The sequence below is a fragment of the Vipera ursinii genome (assembly GCF_947247035.1).
Source record: "Vipera ursinii genome assembly, chromosome: Z".
NCBI lineage: Eukaryota > Metazoa > Chordata > Lepidosauria > Squamata > Viperidae > Vipera > Vipera ursinii.
Window position 1 is genome coordinate 83,429,118 of NC_139517.1, and position 14,021 is coordinate 83,443,138.

Sequence of the window (14,021 nt, forward strand, 5' to 3'; positions counted from 1 at the left end):
TGCATCAATCTTCACACAAAAAGAAATTATAGCCCAACAAACCCCAAAAACACTGCAAAATACAAACTAGAAACAAAAATTAAAATAAGCAAGAAAATGGTAAGAGAACACCTATCTGACCTTGATGAATATACGGTAAATCACCGGACCTGACAGATTAAATCCCATAGTTATGAAGAAGCTGGCTGATGTTATCTCAGAACCATTGCACCACCTCTTTCATAAATCCTGGAGCACTGGGGAAGTACCTGAGGGTTGGGAAATGGCTGATGTGATTCCCATCTTCAAGAAAGGGGAAAAAACAGACCCAGGAAACTACAGACCGATCAGTTTAACATCAAAACATGGGAAGATCCTAGAAAAGATAATCAAAAAACAGATCTGCGAACAACTAGAAGCAAACAAAGTTATAACTAGTAGCCAGCATGGGGGTTGTTAAAAACAGATCATGCCAAACCAATCTTATTTCATTCTTTGATAAAGTGACCAAACTAGTAGATCAGAGAAATGGTGTGGACATAGTATACTTAGATTTCAGTAATGCATTTGATAAAGTAGACAACAACCTACTCCTTGGTAAGCTAGAAATAGACAACATCACCACCAGATGGAGCTGTACCTGGCTGGCAAACCGTACTCAATGAGTAGTCCTCAATGGCACTACATCCACATGCATAGAAGTAAGCAGTGGGATACCACCAGTGGTGGAATTCAAATACCTGAACAACTGGTTCTCTTATTCGATGCAGGCCTGAGAGGCCTTCGAAACCTAGAACAGATTTCTGGAAGTGGCATCCATGCACTTCGGGCAGGTTGTTCTAGGCCTGGGAGGCCCCCAAGGCCTAGACTGGACTTCTGGAAGCCAGCCAGTTCTCCGAATGCAGCAGAATTTAGCTACCGGTTCTACTGAACCGATGCAAACTGGCTGAATCCCATCACTTGGTACCACAGGGTTCTGTCTTAGGCCCAGTACTCTTCAATATCTTCATCAATGACTTAGATGAGGGAATTGAAGGGGAACTCATCAAATTTGCAGATGAAACCAAATTGGCAGGAGTAGCCAACACCCCAGAAGACAAACTCAGGATCCAAAAAAATCTAGATAAACTAGAATAATGAGAACAAAATGAATTTCAGTGTGGAAAAAAGCAAAGTTTTACGTTTAGGCAGGAAAAATCAAAGGAACAATTACAGATTGGGTGAGACCTGGCTTAAAAACAGCAACTGTGAGAGGGACCTTGGAGTCCTAGTGGACGATCACTTCACTATGAGCCAACATTGTGCAGCAAGTGACAAAAAAGCTAATAGAATCCTGGGTTGTATAAATAGTGGCATAGAATCAAGATCACGTGAAGTATTAGTACCGCTTTATAAAACCCTAAAAAGACCAGACCTGGAATACTGCAGCCAATTTTGGTTACCATATCACAAAAAAGATGTTGACAGTTTGGAAAAAATTCAGAGAAGAGCAACTAAGATGATTAAACATCTGGAGACTGGAACACACGAGGAACGGCTTCAGGACTTGGGTTTGGCTAGTCTGAAGAAGGGAAGAAATAGGGGAAACATGATGGCAGTGTTCCAGTATTTAGGGGCTGCCATCAAGAAGAGGGTGTCACATTATTCATCGAGGCACCAGAGGGCAGAACAAGAAGCAATGGTTGGAGGCTGATCGGGGAGGGAGGCAACCTGGAATTGAGGAAAGATTTCCTGACAGTGGGTGCTCCATCACTGGAGATTTTTGGGAAGAGGCTAGACAATCACTTGTCTGAGATGGTGTAGGTCCTCCTGCTTGGGCAGGGGCTGGACTGGAAGACGTCCAGGGTCCCTTCCAGCTCTATTCTATTCTAGTAGTTGCCTAGTTACAACCTCTTCCCATTTGTTCTGATAGTGAGCAGGTAACACAATTTTTCAGTATTCTTGCCCTTCACATGACCAAGTATAGCATAATTATTTTCCAAAAATGGAAGGAGGTCATGATGAAGTAAGATGAATGCAAAGGCTAAATTTAAAATACATGTAATTTAAATTAAGTTGATTCCATCCAGATAAAATATTTGTTTATCATATGTTTCACCATGTTTGCTTTCTGTCATGATAAACATAATAATTTGCTGGCAAAACCTGGAAAAACTCCTAGAACTACATCTAGGGATTTGAAATTACAGGTTTTTTTCATGTTGGGATCAAGAAAACGATCAAAATTATACTAATGTATGCTCTTATTACACTAATTTTATCAGACACAGTAATACTCTGAATGTTATGCAATCATTGCACAAGCATGAAATTATATAAAACTTTATATAAATAATTAAATGGAAATAGTATTTGCTCCGGAGAAACCACTCCCAAAGTTTAAATACAAGTGTGGCTTCTAGAATAATGATGAAAGACAGAAGATGGGAAAGCTGAATGGAAGTGGAGAGTGAGAATGTTTTTAAATAGTTATCAGTGAGGCTGAGTTAAACCACATACTTTTCAGTGGAAATTAGATTGTTGGCTGTAATTTTTCTGAGTTTGCATTCTATGCATACATAATGAAGGAAGCAGAAAGAATTTTCCCCTCCTCTCTCCTCTTTTCCACTATTAAAGCCAATGATGTCATTGATGACAAATGTTATGCTGTGTTTGTAACACAGATTTTTTAAAATACATTTTAATTTTAAAAATATAAGTGTATGCTCTGATCTGCACTCTGAAGTAACCAGTAGTAACCAGACTGATTATGCGTAGTGCATTCCTCAGTATTACATTTGTACACCCTTCTAGAGGGTGTAATTTTCTGCATTAATAACAGGACTGATTATGGCAATGCATACATCCATCTAGAATCTGTGTATATCACAGAACAGATAAGTCAAATATTTTGAAATCCTTCTCCATTTTTCTCATACATTTTTATATACATTCCTTATTTCTTCTCTAGGAGGAATTATCTGAATTGATGGTAAAGAGAGTGAACAGAAGAAAACAATATTTTACATTCTTTTTGAATAGTAGTCATAGTAATAAAAACTATTAGCAAATATCAGTTGTGATAATAGTTAAGGATTCTAGTTGTTATTACGGCCAAGGATAAGAATTGTAATAGAAAAATAACATTGTATGGATAACATGTTGCACTATATATTGAGAAATTAAAAGAGATTGTTTCAAACTTGTATACAGTACATTCTAAAAAATTCATTCTGTTAAACACTTCATAGCAAGCATGGATTTATAATTATATATACTGTATTGAGTTTACAGATATGATATATGATATCATATAACAACAACAACAATAATAATAATGTTGGAAGGGACCTTGGAGGTCATCTATTCCAACTCCCTGCTCACGCAGGAAATACTATACAATTTCAGACAAATGGCTGTCTAGTCTCTTCTTAAAAACTTCCAGTGTTGGAGCACTCACAGCTTCTGGAGGCAGGTTGTTCCAATGATGAATTGTTCTAACTATCAGGAAGTTTCTCCTTAGTTCTAGGTTGCTTCTCACTTTGGTTAATCCGTTGCTTCTTGTCCTGCCTGGATAGCTTGACTCCCTCTTCTTACTGGCAGCCCCTCAGATATTGGAACACTGCTATCATGTCTCCCCTGGCCCTTCTCTTCATTAAGCTACACATACCCAATTCCAGCAATCATTCCTTATATGTTTTAGCCTCCAGTCCCCCAATCATCTTTGTTGCTCTTCTCTGTACTCTTTCTAGAGTCTCAACATCTTTTTTACATCGTGGTGACCAAAACTGGATGCAGTATTCCAAGTGTGACCTTACCAAGGCATTGTATTAACACTTCACCTGTTCTTGATTCTACCCCTCTGTTAATGCAGCCTAGCATTGTGTTGGCTTTTTTGGCAGCTGCAGCACACTGCTGGCTCATATTTAAGTGATCGTCCACTAAGACTCCAAGATCGATCTCACAGTTGCTACTATTGAGCAAGGTACCACCTATACTATACTTGTGCATTTGGTTTTTCTTGCCTAAATGTAAAACCTTACTTTTTTCACTACTGAATTTCATTTTGTTAGACAGGGCCCAATGTTCAAGTCTGTCAAGATCCTTCTGTATCTTAAGCCTATCTTTTGGAGTGTTGGCTATTCCTGCCAGCTTAGTGTCATCTGCAAATTTGATAAGTTCCCCATCTGCCAGTTCCTTCAGAACCTTGGGGTGTAATCCATCTGTTCCTAGTGATATGAACTCAACTAGGGTGGATAGGGGCTCACCTACCATTTTCTTGCCTATCTTGTGTTTCTAATCTGTTTTTTACGGTACTGTTTTTGATAGGTTGGATTGTTTTTTCCCTTTGTGTAAATACGGATGCAAAAAATGAGTTGAGTAGTTCTGATTTCTCCCTGTTGCTTGTCACTTTCTTGCCACTTTCTCCCACTAATGGACCAATCATTTCATTAACTTTTTTCTTGTTTTTTACATGTTGAAAGAAGCTTTTTTTGTTATTTTTGACTTTTGTTGCAAGCTTTAATTCATTTTGAGCCTTAGCTTTCCTCACTTCATCTTTGCAGGCTCGGGCTGTTTGCTGATATTCTGACTTAGTTATGTGCCCCTCTTTCCACTTTTTATACTTGTCCTTTTTATCTTTCAATTTATCAGAGAGTTCTTTGTGCAGCCATGCTGGCTTCTTCTGAGAGCTGTTAATTTTCTTCTTCATTGGTATTGTGCTTGACTGGGCTTTTATAATCTCTCTTTTCAAAATTTCCCAAGTTTCTTGAGTTGTTTTCCCCTTGAGGATTCTCATCCATGGAATCCTTCCCAAGCTTTCTGTAAGTTTGTTGAAAGTAGCTCTCTTAAAGTCCAAGACTGTAGTTTGACTGTGTTCTATTACTTGTGCTTGCATAATGCTGAATTCCAATATTACATGATCACTCCCACCCCCAAGGTTCCTGTGGTTTCAACACCTTCAACATCATTTCATCTCTGTTAGTGAGAATTAAGTCCAATATAGCTGATCCCCTAGTTCCCTTCTCTACTTTTTGGGAGACAAAGTTGTCTGCTAGGTTTGTCAGGAATCTGTTTGATCTTCCACTTGGTGCAGAGTTTGTCTCCCAGTTGATGTCACAGAAATTAAAGTCCCCCATTACTATTGTGATGTGTTTCCTACAGTACATGATATGATACGATATGATAGCTTAGGAATGAGTAGAAGCTTATGGGTTTTTTCACTCAGCATGGCATTCACTCATTCACTTTTAATGCAAGTTTACCTCAGCCAAATTCTTAGAACTAAGGTAGACTGGATGGAAGAACAACACTTTGATATAGTATCTTGTTCTGCAGAAGAAAATGCTGGAAGTCTATAATCTTACTTTGCTAGGCTGTGGATTGATTAAAAATACTGCACTTTTACAACATTCTTCTGATTCATCTGAGTGCAAGTACATGGGGCAAATCATGCTTCATCTATTTCTGGAGTTGAATTATAATATTTAATATTGCTGATAATGATATAAATGTACCAAGATTTCACTTTTGTGAACAATGCAGAAGAGTAAGCGGACATGAAATAAATTATTTCTGTATGTCTGCTTTTTCATAATTGCAAAACAATGTCTACTCATAGTATTATTATGTTATGTGCCGTAATCACTTTTCAATCTTTTCTACAAATAGAAGGTGTTAAATAGTAACTCAATTAGATTAATTTACTAGTTGTTTTTTTTTGAAGTACAGGTGATTTTTTTCATTTTTGGATTTACATACATACACATTCACCCTGTATTTATTAAATGGTTTTGAAAAGCTTATCCACATACTCTATGAGAATTTTTCTATTCCTAAGTTTATACTGATTTCATGTAGGTGACTCATTCTTGGCAGAAGAATTCAATTTATATTTTAATTTAATCTTCAGTATTAAATGATGTGAAATTGCAAGTACAATTTAACATTGATTTAGTTCATATTTTAGATTACTCATTGTTTTTGTACCTAGCAACCATTTGAAGCTTTCTTTCATTTAGCTAACAGGAATATATAAGATCTCAGTTTGACTATATGAAGAATCTGTATCTAAGAAAGCAATTAAGTAGTTACGATAGATTGTTAAGTCCTGTTCAAGTGTTGGTTATGGGCTTGTCTCCTTGATATTACAGTACCTATTTCAGAAGTCAAAATAATTGGAATGTGATTTACAAATAATCTATTCAAGTTATATACTGGCTATGCAAAGTGGCTTTAGATTTTGGGCCCTGCTGGTTCCAAAACTATGCCATCTTTGGCACTGGATGGGATAAGATAGTCCCAGATGAACCTGGTGCACAGTCTTAAGGTCTTCCTGAACTCATGACTCCTGCTCAAAGAATAGTTGGCAGTTATGGCTAGAAAGGTGTTTGCACAGTTATTCTTGGTTTGGGGGACTATGTTCTAATTACTCATCCCTAGTGTCTTCTGACTGGATACGCTAATGTGCTTAATCTAGTGCAAAATGCAGTGGCACAGATAGTTATTTTTATTTTTTTTATTTTAATTCCATTTATTTAGTTGTGATGGGGGTTTCCCGATACTCCCATGTAACACCTCTACTCCGCGAGCTGCATTGGCTCCCGGTTGCCCTCCGGGTGAGATTCAAGGTGCTGGTGATGACCTATAAAGCCCTAAATGGCTTGGGTCCGGGATATCTGAGGGAACACCTGATGCCGACATCAAGCTCCCTTCGTCCAGTGCGCTCCCACAGGGAGGGTCTTCTCAGGGTGCCACCGGTAAGAGATTGCCGGCAGACGACACCCAGGGATACGGCCTTCTAAGTGGGTGCGCCTGCCCTTTGGAACCAGCTGCCAGTGGAGCTTAGGACTGCCCCCGACCTCCATTCATTCCGCCGGGACCTGAAGACCTGGCTCTTCGAACTCTCTGGACCAGGCTGAGAATTTTAATTTTAGTTTTAATTTTAATTTTAACTGGGGTTTTACTTATGCAGGGACGAATATAATTTTTTTTAATCTGTTTTTAACTTTTGTATTTTTGTTTTTAATCACCCTGTAAACCGCCCTGAGTCCTTCGGGAAAGGGCAGTATATAAATGTAAGTAAGTAAGTAAGTAAGTAAGTAAGTAAGTAAGTAAGTAAGTAAATAAATAAATAAATAAATAAATAAATAAATAAATAAATATCCCGCCCTTCGAGCTACATTGGTTCTCAGTCTGCCTTGCAATTCAAAGTGCTTGTTTTGACTTTTCAAACTCTTCATGGCATGCGGCTGGGTTATTTGAGGAACTGACAATTGCTGATTCTACTTTTTACCTTGTTTCTTGGGCAACTACACTTGATTGCCCTAGGATTCTGCCCTGATGCCCATCTTATAAAACACTCTTTCCCCTGCCCTTGATATGAGGTCAGCTCTATCTTCTTATATTCTGCATATCTCTGAAGATCTGACTTTCTCATCAAGTCTAGGGATCTCAGGAAACTGGTGAGATCTTGTGGTGGCTCTGTTGTCAATCAAATCTCTGATATACCTTTTTTTTAAAAAAATATAGTGTTTTAATCATTTTATTACTGTATGTTGCCCAGGGACACTAGGGTCAGTTCTTCTGAGATCAGCAGGTACATAAATAGTATGCGCGTGGCCATACAAACATAAGCATAAACCCTAACCCAAATAATAATTCAATTTTTAATGATAGCTATCTCAGATACTTTATTTTTAATTATAGTCAAGCTGCTAATAGATAATTTAAAAGGCCATTGGAAACAAAGGGAACCTGATAATGTCATATGAGATGTCAAAAGCCATTGGTTTATTGACATCTCTTACATCCTCTTGTATCAATCATGCTTCACCTTTCCTCCGTGCTAAAATTCCCATGACATTGGCTTGACATTCTGTGGCTGCTAAATGAATGCTGGTTTTGCTGAGTTTGATAGGTTTGTAGTCTATGGAATAAGGTTCATTCCTCTTCTCCAAACTAATATTTGATGTAATTTATGATTCCTCTCACCCACCAATATATCTCCAAATGCATCTCAGACTTTAGAGGTTAGTTGTAAAGATTCTGGACCTCCTGGCTCAGTTTCCAGTTTCTTTCATAGTCCTGAAACTGTTGTTCCATTTAGTTAATAATAATAATAATAATTTTATTTGTATAGCGCCCTTCTCCCGAAGGACTCAGGGCGGTGAACAGGGCAAACATATAAAAATACAAAGATACAAAAGTTAAAAAAGAATTAAACACAATGCCCAAGCTAAAACAATAAAAAAAATATTAAAACCAACAATAAAATCCCAACCCATCCCCCATCAGGCCAGGCCAGCTTGTTCGAACAAATAAGTCTTCAGATCGCGTCGGAAGGAGCGAAGGTCGTGCGCCATCCGGAGCTCAACCGGCAACCGATTCCATAAATCCGGGGCGCCCACAGAGAAGGACCTCCCCCTGGTTACTTAAGTTACTTAAGTCTTCAGGTCTTTTGCTTGAACATTAATGGCTTCTTTCTCTAAAATATTTTTCTTATTTTTGGATTATTTTATGGACCCTCAAATAGCTTATTTCTCTTCCAGTTCAGAAGTAAATCTATAAAACCTGGAAAGAATGGCTTTGTTTTAAAATTATTTGAACATAGATGGTGACATATCTAGATTGGTATTTTAGGAAATACCAAAGTAATGAATAAATACAATTATAAAAGTAATTGATGGCTTTAAATTTATTAGTTTTAATCTTTCCTTTGGGAAGATTTAGACTGAATGACTCACTACTAAAATATTCCATCATTTTCACTAATGAGGTATAGTGGTTAAAATGCTCAACCAGGAGTAGTTAGATCCAAGCTGAAATCGTCATTCTGCCACAAAAATTCATTAAATGACTCTCAATCCAACCTGCCTCACAGGATTGTTGTGAGGATAAAATTAAAGAAGGGGAAATTATATATGTTGTCATATATAATAACTAGGGCTAAGTGGATCTGATGTAGATTCACCCTTTGTTATAAATTGAAAGATATTGTATATTTTTAAATATTTGCATAATAATATACTTTTGTTTACTGAAGTACTTGTCCAATGTTATAATATCTTCCTAGCTACTTATCCATGTATAATTTAAAAAATCAGTCTTTAGTTAAAAGCATATACATTTATTGTTACAAAAAGAAACAAAGGCTGTACATATTTTAAAAATGATTCAGAAGAAGTGCTTCCAAGTTTACATAAATACACCACTTTTCTGCTATTTATCAAAGCTGTCTTACTTTTTTAGGCTACAAACACAAATAAATAAAATATGGGGATGTTGTTTCTTTTAAAAAAATTCATTCAATTAAATGATATTGTTATAACAGCAACTTTTTTTGGAATCTCATCCAAAAGCCTCAAAAATGTTGGGCTGCTTTATGAATAGAAACACTGCATTTGTTCTCTTGTGAAGACTGAAGCTTTTCTTCCAAATCATTTTTTAAGCTTGAACAACTTTATGGAAAGCTACATAAACCTATCATTTTTTTTCAATGTGAACACAATGAATAGGAATAAAAGTTCTCATTAAAGGTTAATTCATTTAGTTTCCTACCAAGTTGAATGATTGCTTGTTATTAAAAAATTTAAAACTAAATTTCATTTCTGGAAATCATCTGGCTTGCTTGGATAACAGATAGAAGTATATGGGTCATACTTATAAAGGAAGAGGAAAGAAATCAAATTTCAGATCTGAGAAGAAAAATATGCATACAATTTTTAGAGTTAATTAGGATGACCATCCTCTTGAATAAGGGTAGGATTGTAGCCTTTCTGTAAATTTGATAAGGATTTACATATAATAAACAGTTTATTAAATATTGTTTATTAAAGATAATTGTGTAAGAATAAGCAAGGCTGTAGCTTTTCTCACACCTTTATATTTACTATTCATCCCCAGTGTATGAATCAGTTTTTATTGCTAATATTTTCAGCTGATGTGATATACCAGTGGTGGTGAACCGATGGCACACATGCCACAGGCGGCACTCACAGACCTCTCTGTGGGCATTGTAACTTCTTTCGCATCAAAAAAAAACTACACATGCATTTTGTCATTTGTGTTTAATGCTACCGTTCTTACCAAAAAAAGGCATCAATAATATCATAAATAACAATGTGGGGCTACTTTTCATCTCTGTCTATCTCTGAATAGGAAGAGGAAGACATATAAATTTAATAAATCCACCTGAATTTCTGAAATCAAAACTGTACAATTACTTGATACTTCAGCCAGTAATTTGTTTTAAGTCTGTACCTAAAATAATTATATTTTAAGACTGAAAAGCATAAATATCTGAAAAGAATGAAAATAAAAGTGGTTTAAAAGTGGTTTTCAATCTGAAATGTTTTACAACAAATGAATAGCTAAGTATCAGTTTAATGCGTCCGTATAACGCAACACTGCAGTATCTATAATGGTTAATTTGTGGTTCTCTTTAAACAAGAAATATGAAAGATTTTGGCAATGTTATAGTACAGTAGATACCTGTGAAAGGTACACAAGAGTATGCTCCCATTGTTGCCAGTGGTGATTTTGTGGTTAGATAATTTCTAGATTATAACAGTTGAAGTTGGAATTTAAACTCTTCGCCTCTTGACCATAATTTCTTAGGGAGTGGAAGGTTCCCTCTTTACTTAGCCAAATAAATACATAGTTAAACGTCCCACGTTTCTTGGGAGAATTATGGAAATCCTGAACGAGCAGCCTCACGAGTGAAACCTGCCTTGGCGGAGTTTGGCAACAGTTGAACTGACACCTGGACGCCAGGAATTGCTTAGGTCAGGAAGGTAGCCTCTTCTTCAGCCGATTCCTTCCGCTTGGAGAGGCTATTTCCAAATCTGCATTTACTCTCCGACAAAAATGATGCTGGGGCTTGCCAAAACAGTCCCAAGGAAGTGAAAGGCTGGGGAGGAGAACCGGGCACTTCCCGGCGAGGCGTGTTACAGCGTTGAGCGTCAACTTTAGTTCCTGTCTGCTAAGCTCGAGTGCTAGAAAGGAAAGATATGAAACATACAGACACCGAAGAACGCGTTGATTAGCAAAACAGAAGGGGCTGCCGTTTGTATCCTGGAGGGCTAGATCCACGTTTGGCTTGCTCCATCGTTCTTTGCGGGCTGGGCTAGGCTGGGCTGGGCTGAACTGAACTCTACTCGCCTTTCTCCCCCTTGCGTACTCGCATCTCCAGCTTTTCAGCACTGGTTGGGCGGGTGTTGCGTCTTCTTGCCTCTGCGCCTCCGGATCCCGGTGGGGCGCGAGGGGAAACCAGGTCACCAACGCCGAGACAGAAAAACCGGCTTGGGAAGTGGGACTGATTTAGGTGCTGCTGTTGGCCATCGGGCTGGGAGGTCGAAAGGGAAACGGGGGGTTCTCTCCTGCACCCCACTTCACCCGTATTGGCACCTTTTAGAATAACAAGCACCGGTAAAGGAAGAAAACAGGCCGGAACGGCAGCAACGACAACCCTTGATCCCGGCTGCGGAGTTGTTTTCGGTGAGTGGGTTTCCAGTTGTGTCAGATTTATCTCCTTGGACTCTAGACAGGAGTTCCCAGCTGGACTTAACCGAAACGGGAGCAGATGTGATAGCAGATGTTTGGAAACGGGTTATTTTTAGAAACTTGATTGGCTGGGGTCGTCTGAAACGCACATTTGGAGGGGCTACTTTAGCTGAGGGGGAGGGGAGGGAAATGGTACAGGACCTCAGCAATCGTATTTCCAAGGATCTGTGTCGTTCGTCAGAAAGGAATTGTTTTCATTTCTATGTATTTCAGTCGCGATCAATCAGCCGAGGATGGAAGAGATAAACTGCAGATTTCTTTTCCTCGCGCTCCTGTACGTGAGCGTGTGTGTCTGTGTTTGACCTTTTTTTTCCTTCCGAGAAGTGAATCGGGGTTTTTCCACCTTAGCTCTTGACAGAGTATGTCATCGCAGGATTTTCACTTTATAAAAAAAATACATTTAAAAAAAAACAATCGCTGTCCCGCCCAATGTGTGCTTAGTTGTCTAAAGTATGTTGCTTTTTTGTTTGTTTTTAATGTCTGTGGCATAGTTAGTGCAGCCACGAAGGACGGAAAGAGTGGAAGTTTCCATGATGAGTAAGTTATGTGACAAGGGATCTTGTAGGAAGATGTTCTTGCAGCAACTCGCGAGAAACGGGTTGCGCTACAGATGGGGGGAGAGAGAGACTCCGGGTGTCTGACATGTTTGTGTGGGCGTCTGTTGCAGATGCTTCAGAAAAAGATGGTGGAATGTGGGGTTTTTTTTTTGTTGCTTCTCTTCTTGATTTTGTTTTAAAGTTTTCTGACTTGTGTGTCAGCTAAAATCTTAAATAATGTATGTTTAAAAACTGAGGTCAGGGTGCCTTGTTCTTCAACAAACTCAAATCGCCTGTAGGAAGACTTTACAGGATCAGGTTTCAATAGCTACAATTTTTTAAAAAAGCAGTTGTTGATGCTGAGATCTTCTACAACTAATATATTTATTATATGATTTTATACTCCATTTTCAGATCCTCCTCCACCACCACAATTTACAACTGTATCTAAAGTAGCAGCCTTTTAAATAATCAGCAGTATTACACATATTTCTCAGTGTTCTGGGAAATGTCAGGAGCAGCCTTGATGGTTATCCAGAGGCATTATTGTACAGCTGATAAAACAGCTTTTGGCGACCTTCAGATGTGCTGGGTTTAGTTGCATTGTGGCCTATGGGGAAATCTAACAATTGCAAGTCTAATAATTTGAAATTGCAGGTTCAAATCTTAGAACAGGATTGGCAAGATAATGGTTCAAGGCCCTACTCAAGTATGTACTTTATTGGGTGTTTTGAGCAAGCTTATTTTGGCCTTACATTTTCAGAGAATCCTGGGAGTTGTAGTTCAAATTCATCTGAAGCAAAACCTAGGTAGCCTACTAGGAGTAGAGTAGAAAGTTGAGTCTGATTATCCCCAGATTTAATCCAAAAAGGCAGCTTTCCTGATTTGGAGCACTACAAATGTTTGGTCCTATAACTTTTCCTTTGTCCCACAAAACAGTTACAGTGCAGTATTTCCAGAAGGGCCCAGATTGAGGCAGTATTCTACAACTATTATCACTAAAGCTAATAACATGAGAGTGGTTTACAAGGACAATGAAAATATTAGTTTCTGAAGTAGCTATCATTTTCTTTCCTTATTTTGGTTACTGCAGAGGTTTGCATATAGGTATTCATTAATCATTAGTCTGATAAAATCTGTCTAGTTTCTTCTAAAACGAAGTGTGCTCTTCTTGAAAGCCAGTTCTTCTTCTTGGACAATTTGTCCCAACAACACCCTTTTCAGAAGCATGTTCTGAGCAGTCCAGTGATGAATTTAAGCATAGGAACATTAGCAGTTGTCAGTGAGATCATTGATCCATGTACCCCAGTAATGTCAACATTGACAGGAGACAGAGCTGAATTATAAGATTTATTTGGTTTTGGTTTAGTGTGTTCTAGTATATAATATGGAAAAGACTAGTTGTTAGTAAAACATGAAAAATATTAATATCTTGTGTTTGATTAAATAAACCATGTATCTGATATCTGAAGCCATGCATTGCCTGACGCTAGCATTACAGGGTTCCCAGTTGGAGTTTTGTAATTCTATCGGAAGATGCTAGTTACTATTTTATATGTAAACAATACACTCTGCCTTAATGCCCTTCCATAATCTTTTTAGAATACAGAAAACATTATGCTGTTTACTTCCACTTGTTATGTTTTGAGTCTCAGTAAACAACAAATTGATATCCAATTGTACATTTAAAATTTAGCAATATTTTCCTCTTTATAAAGTAGTCTAAGAATTTCAGTTGTAGGAAACATTATTATAGTCATGAATTCCAAACAGAATTTATAGTATTCTTTGGAACAAGTCACAAACATTAAACTGGTATAAAAGTGATGTAACACTTCTGTCAACAGATCCTGATGAGTTTACAGCACTTTAAACTACTATGACTTCCTCAAAATGATCTTGTGAATTGCTTGATGAGGATGTTTGTCTTTTTAGAAATCCTAGCTCCCTTGGAATTTCAGGAAA

The 14,021-nt window shown here is 37.8% G+C and overlaps 1 protein-coding gene across 3 annotated transcripts in view; it reads left to right on the forward strand.

Annotated features, from left to right (window-relative positions):
• THRB (thyroid hormone receptor beta) overlaps positions 1-14,021 on the forward strand; it is a 224,619-nt gene that overhangs the window by 19,936 nt on the left and 190,662 nt on the right. For 2 of the 3 annotated variants that reach the window (XM_083376158.1, XM_083376162.1), the window contains exon 1: positions 11,029-11,454. The exons of the other annotated variant lie outside the window; for it this stretch is intronic. The gene's annotated coding sequence lies outside the window, so the exon portion shown is untranslated. Of the gene's footprint in view, positions 1-11,028; positions 11,455-14,021 lie in introns of those variants that run through there. 3 annotated transcript variants of the gene reach the window in all.